At 38.4% G+C, this 6029-nt stretch overlaps 1 protein-coding gene across 2 annotated transcripts in view; it reads left to right on the top strand.

Annotated features, from left to right (window-relative positions):
• Positions 1-1487: 1487 nt before the first annotated feature.
• The window catches only part of LOC110951822 (phospholipid-transporting ATPase ID-like), a 68055-nt gene continuing 63513 nt past the window's right edge, over positions 1488-6029 (top strand). Inside the window, exon 1 of one of the 2 annotated variants that reach the window (XM_051951071.1) lies at positions 1488-1665. The gene's annotated coding sequence lies outside the window, so the exon portion shown is untranslated. The remainder of the gene's footprint in view (positions 1666-6029) is intronic. The other variant, XM_051951069.1, reaches the window with a different exon arrangement.

Below are 6029 nucleotides of genomic sequence, written 5' to 3'. Positions count from 1 at the left end.
AACATCCATTTCAGCTGCATTTTGCTGGAAGATGAGAAGACCGCTGTCCTCACTTGACCTTCAGCGTAAGAGAACAGAAACAAAACAGAAAGCTAAGAACAGGAGGAAAACACCAGCAGTGATTTAAAAAAAAAAGAAAGACTTCAGAGACCTGACACAGAAACAGGAAGTGAAAGTCTAAGGAGGAAGAGAAAAGGCGTTTCTATGAGAAACTGACAAAAACGTCTGATTTAAGGAAACAGAAGCTGGAGACGGTAAAGAGGTAAACAGTAGTGGGAAGTAACTGAGCACATAAATGCTGTGGTCAAGTACATTTTCCTGCTATTGTCTGCTTCTACAACACAACACTTGAGAAAATATTGTGCTGGACTACATCTATCAAACTGCTAGTACTTTACATGCAGAAATATGAAGATCTTTAACCCTCCTGTTGTCCTCATTTACAGGCACCAAAAAATATTGTTTCCTTGTCTGAAAAAAATTTAAAAATTCAGCAAAAAGTTCACCGAATTTCTAAAGATTTGCAAAACCTTCAGGAAGAAAATTTAAATAATTGTTTAAAAGTTTCCCTTAAAAGTTTTCCATTTTAAAAAAAAAAAATCCCCCAAATATGGCAAGAAAATTCTTGGAAATATTTTCAAAAAAATGAGTAAAACTCTTCCCAATGCCCCCCCCCCAAAAAAAAACAACAAAAAAAAACATCTAAAGTGATTACATATATATCAGTAAAACTTCTACTATTTTCTTTAAGAACGTTCACACAAAAAATCAACCAAAATCCAATGAATTTTGCTTAATTTTGGTTGATTATTTGGTGAATCTTCTTAAAGAAAGTACTAGAAGTTTTACTGATATATATGTAATCATTTTAGATATTTTTAGGATTTTTTGGAAGGTTTTTTTTCTCATTTTTTGAAAATATTTGCAAGAATTTTCTTTCCAAATTTGAAGGATTTTTTAAAATAAAATTTTTAAGGAATTATTGGAATTTTCTTCCTGAAGGTTTTGCAAATTTCCAGAAATTTAGGGATTTTTTGCTAAATTTTTGGATTGGAAATAAATCCCTAAATGAAGACAACAGGAGAGTTAATACTTTAAGTGCATTTTCCTGATAATGCAAACATAGTTTTACAAACATTTTTCAATGCACAAATAATCTGAGTATCTCTTCCTCCTTTATTCTGTCCTTTCAGATGAAAAAAACACTTCAGGGAGATATTTCTTTTGTCTTGTTTTGCTAGAATTAGATTTTCAAAGGAAAATAAGTGTCAGCTGGTGCTTTTCTAAAAGTTTTCATGTTTAAACTTCGCCAACTAGAGGTCAGAGTCGAGCCAAAATTCTTAATTAACTCTTCAAACCACGTGACCAGCCAGTTAAAGTTCCTCGTCAAAAAAGTTTCCGCGTTTTGACGTACGTTGAGTTGAGTTTTCACTGAATGGAGCCCAACACACACCCCGGAGGGGGAGTGGAGACACCGGGAGGGAGGAGGAAATAAGAGGAGGGGAGAGCATGAGAGAGGGAGGGGAATGGACGAGGAGGGAGTGGGAAGACGGGAGGAAAACATTAGCCCTCGTTTCTCCTTGTATTCGGGAGAATTTCTTGTGTTTGTTCCCCATAAAAGAAAAGCCGCAGACGAACGCGCACCGCACGAAGCCAGGACGCACGGTAAGACTCACCGCTGCGCCTTTAGTTCTGACCTTGGAGGGGTTGAAGGTGAAGGGGGGGGGGGGGGGGGGTCGACGGGTGAGAGATGGATTTTTTGGAGAAGAAAAAGGACGGAAGAGGAGATGGAGGAGAAAGGAGCAGACAGCGGAGTGGTGAATGGGCGAGGAGTGTTTCCTGTCCTCCGGGGAGAAGTGGACCAGAAAAAGTAACGGAAAGAATGAACAAGGAGATGAGAGATGGCCAGTGTGGGTTTGGGAGAAGGAAACACATCAGCTGTAGTTTGTTTTGCTCTCTCAAAACGAAAAAAGAAAACACTCATTTCAGTCACTTACTTCCCTGCTTTGGTTTGGTGTTCAGCTTCTTCTTCTTATTTCTTTCTAAATGTCTGATCATTGTTCGGCTGCTTAGAAATAAATCCAGAAGAGCTGTCCACATCTAACAATTTGTACACTTTTTGCACCTCGCTGACAGGTTTGTTTCAGCAGCGATGTCAGTGATGAGTAATTTCTTAGAGCGGAAAGCGGTGAAGAGCTCATTCATATCCTGTATTGGTGCTGCAGATTCTTCAGCGTCAGTCAGTGAAGTGGTTTGATGAGACACCAGCTGTAGCTTTAAGTTCTGCTGTAAACTCGGGCGACGCAAAGAAGGCTTCTGAGACCTCTTGACCCCTTCAGCTCAGAGCTATTTTATGAAATTTCCACCTGAAAAAACATCCACAAAGTCAGTCGGTTGCAGCTCCACAGCAGTAATAACAAAATAATCAACAGGGCAGGGGTTGATAGTTACTTTTGGTTCCTCTGGTACCACTAACTATTTTTTGCTGCTGGTTAATACATTAAAAGTATGTTTTGCCAGTTTTTGTAAACACTGGTCATTTTTTAACACATTACATAAATGATTCTAAGCAGGACAAAAGGGTGCAGATGAATGTTTTGTACATTTAACCTGCTCTTTTTCATATACTCGTGGATGTTCTGTGGCTATATCATAAGAAGTGTTAATCTTTTTTAGCATTTCTGCTACCAGTTTGTTGCTTTTTTAACTTTTCAATTCAAAATGTCGATGTTCCGACAGCAAAAACTCTGTTCCTAGCTGTGCTTTGGCTGTAGTCTTTGCAATAACTGCAGAATGTTTTTGTTGTATCTTTGTGTTTTCGACAAGTTAAAAAACAGAGGGAATGATGTGCATGCAGAGATTCATGCAGTTGAGATGGACAAGAGTGTCATCAAGTTGATTTTCTGAAGCTAAAGCATACAGATATCTGCTAAACGTCTGATATGCAGACTCTTTGTGGATGTAACAACTTACCAATGTTCCCTAAATGCCTCACAAGATGCTACAAGACAGTTGTGCACAGAGAAGCCTCTAGTCTCCACTTAATTTACTGCAGCTCAAACAGAAATTTGATCAAGCGTTTGTTTTAAAAGAGTGATTAATGTCAGATTTACATTGAAACCAAGTGATTTTATCTAACTGGAGAGGTTGGCCAGAGACAAAAAGGGTCAGGCGCACTGGTACAAACACATGGAAATGTTCAGTTGTGGTTGCTTGATGCATTTGAGTTTGCATCCATTTTATCCATACGAACATCAGACTCACAAATCAGCTCAGTTTTAGAGGGGGTTTGTGAAAGAGGAAGACAAATTGTCTCACAGCGAATATTGCATATCTTCATCTTCCTTAAATAATGACCTACTAAGTCGTTCTTTCTTTTGCCTCAATCATCTCCTCATGATGCTGGCCCTCCTCTGGTAAAATCGCCTAAATCCTCAGTTGAACAGATCATGCAATTCCCCCCTTGTAGTATGATGGCCTAGGTCAATGTTCAGTGTGGTTTGGTTCAGATTTTTGTGTTTCCTGAAAAACCTGAAAAAAGGACTTGGGCCATTATTTTAAGACGGTGTCGATATAGGAGTCAGTTTCTTTTCCTTGTGCACAGAGAAGCCTCTAGTCTCCACTCAAATAGTGCAGCTGAAACAGTCATTTAGTTGAGCATTTGTTTGACGAGAGCGATATCAGGCGTTCTAATATCAGATTTAGGCGGAAACAAGGTGATTTTATTTAGCTGGAGTGATTGCCCTGAGACAAAAAGTGTCAGACACACTGGTACAAACAAATGAAAATATTCAGTCATGGTTGACATTTATTTGGTCACATGTGACCAACATTGTCGCCGTCTGGACGATCTGCACAAGGATCTATTGATGAGAGACATTTGGGGAGAATCTTTTAATACAATATCTGCCTTTATTCCCATTATTAGGCCAAGGGGAAGATCTGGCATTTTCAACAATTTATAACAACAAATCAGTGAATGTTATTGAACCTGGTTTTCAGATTTCTAAATTGTAGACATAGCTTGTGGCTGTGAAATGTAGAAACAATAGTGGTGTTCATCTGTTTTATATAATAGTTTTTACAGCTCGCTCTGATCCAACATGTTTGCAGCGTTCAGTTTGTGTTTGAGAGTCTGTCAGGTTCGTCTCTGACAGTGTTCAGTTCTTGTTCTGTTGACTGTTTCCATCCTTAGATTGTGAAATGATGTGTGATCTTCGTACCCAATGCTTGTCTTTTCTTCAAGGCGGGAAAATTATATTGCAGGAATCAATATAGTTTTAAGTCCTTGAATGAACTGAATTTCAAATTTTACATTTTACAAGTCCCCTGTGACAGACTGGTGACCTGTCCAGGGTGTCCCCTGCCTTCACCCGAGTCAGCTGGGATAGACTCCAGCACCCCCCACGACCCCAGTGGTGTATATAGAATGGATAGACATTTTACAAGTCAATATATATTGGAATATATATGTTTTGACTTAGAAGGAATCATGTCTAGAAGAGTAGCTTGGTATCAAAATGTGGGTATAACTTGTTTGGACCAACAACATTTACTACATGGTGATCTGACCTTTGAAAATCTACCAGAAATGCACTTTTAAAAATTTTCTCTGGTGAATTATCAGAAAACCAAAACATCCAGGGTAGCTATGACTCTGTGTAACAGACATTAAACTGGTGCACTTTTGCTATTGAAACTATGATATATACTACCGTTCAATAGTTTGTGGTCACTTAGAAATGTCATTATTTTTGAAAGAAAATCTGTTTTTTTTCCATGAAGATGAAATTAAATCAATTAGAATAACAGTCTAGACATTGTTAATGTGGTAAATGACTATTCTAGCTGGACATTTTTAATGTAATATCTCCATAGGGGTACAGAGGAACATTTGCATCAACCATCACTCCTGTGTTCTAATGCTACATTGTGTTAGCTAATGGTGTTGAAAGGCTCACTGATGATTAGAAAACCCTTGTGCGGTTATGTTAGCACATGAATACAAGTGTGAGTTTTAATGGAAAACACGAAATAGCCTGGTTGACCCCAAACTTTTGAACCATAGTGTACCTCATGATCCTGATGCTCAAAGTTAGTGATAGAAAAAAAAATGCTGAACAACAATGAGATTTAACAAAACTCAGGTCTGTTTTTCATCGCTGAAAACGCCATGAGTCTGTCTGAAGTTATGAGGGCTCAAAATGCTGGAAAAAGTAACACAGATTAAGCAGCGTGAAATTTTGACCCATCCTTAAGTAATCTGAGGGCCTCTAACTAAGAAAATATGCTTAGTATGAAATTAAATATGCTAAAGTTATTAAGCATAAGAAATAGAAGATTTTGAGAGCGTCGGGTGGGAACTTTTTTCAGACTTGGTTGATTTTAAATAGAAGGGCCCAGTCAAATTCAGGATATATGTTCTGTAGCACATCTGAGCTCATGTGTAAGCTGCCATATCAGTGGTTTTACAAATTAATGTCGTCCTGCTTGTGTGACGGTTGCATTTCTGATGGTATTTCATGTGGTGATGCTTCATCACGTGTTTCAGATTTATCACACGGTGAATACTGAACTGAAGGGTGGACTTTATCGCAAATCAAACCGCGATTGCTGTATCGGTTAGAAAAGTTACAGTTAAATATACTGCACAAGATGCTTTGAGGATGGATTTCTGTTCTTAATTCCCGAGTTTGTGTGAGTGTGTGTTTATGTGTATTTGTATGTGTGTGCGTGTGTTTGTTTTTATATCTCCTGTATTAAGTGCTTTTAATTGTTGTATTGTTTTTATTTAAAGCACTTTGAGCTGCTCCCTGGCATGAAAAGGGCTTTATAAATAAAGATTGATTGATTGATGGATTTCTGGTCCGATCGCTCAGACCACAGTCAGAGGTGGACTGAACCTCATATGACCACACTGAATGATCCATAGTGTGTGTTGGTTTATTCTCCTGTCTTGATATGCATATTGAGCAGTGAAGTGAGATCCGATCACCAGCGGAGACGAAGAGACACATTCTAGTTCGACT

The sequence above is a fragment of the Acanthochromis polyacanthus genome, chromosome 7 (assembly GCF_021347895.1).
Source record: "Acanthochromis polyacanthus isolate Apoly-LR-REF ecotype Palm Island chromosome 7, KAUST_Apoly_ChrSc, whole genome shotgun sequence".
NCBI classification, from domain to species: Eukaryota; Metazoa; Chordata; class Actinopteri; family Pomacentridae; genus Acanthochromis; species Acanthochromis polyacanthus.
This window is presented reverse-complemented; position numbering and strand designations above follow the sequence as displayed.